The following is a 395-nucleotide window of genomic DNA, read 5'->3' as shown; positions in this document are numbered from 1 at the left end:
GGAGAGGAGATCGTCGGTAACGGGATGGCACCTGAGAAAAACGTGGGACAAGGTGAGACTGCTTTGGACGATGGGACACTCTGTTCCTTTGTTTGTCTTAGTTGGGTGTGGTGCCTATTAGCGGAAACATACTCTTTGTATTTCTTTATATAACCCTCCCTAAATTCCCCCCCCCCCAAAAAAAAATGGTAGCTGGCCGTGATTTAGTGCTTAAAAGGTTAAGGGACAAGAGTTATTTACGTATATTAACGTTACGTATCCTTTGAGGTTTTATTTAGGACTAACCGCCGAAATCAAAACACAAAGGATACACACTTTTCCTTTCCTTAGAACCCATCTATTCACTTTTATCCATTGATGACATGGTCGAATGCCTATCCTCAAATCTCCTTAAA

The sequence above is a fragment of the Halyomorpha halys genome, unplaced genomic scaffold (genome assembly GCF_000696795.3).
Source record: "Halyomorpha halys isolate HHAL.00 unplaced genomic scaffold, Hhal_1.1 Scaffold278.1, whole genome shotgun sequence".
Taxonomy (NCBI): domain Eukaryota; kingdom Metazoa; phylum Arthropoda; class Insecta; order Hemiptera; family Pentatomidae; genus Halyomorpha; species Halyomorpha halys.
This window is presented reverse-complemented; position numbering follows the sequence as displayed.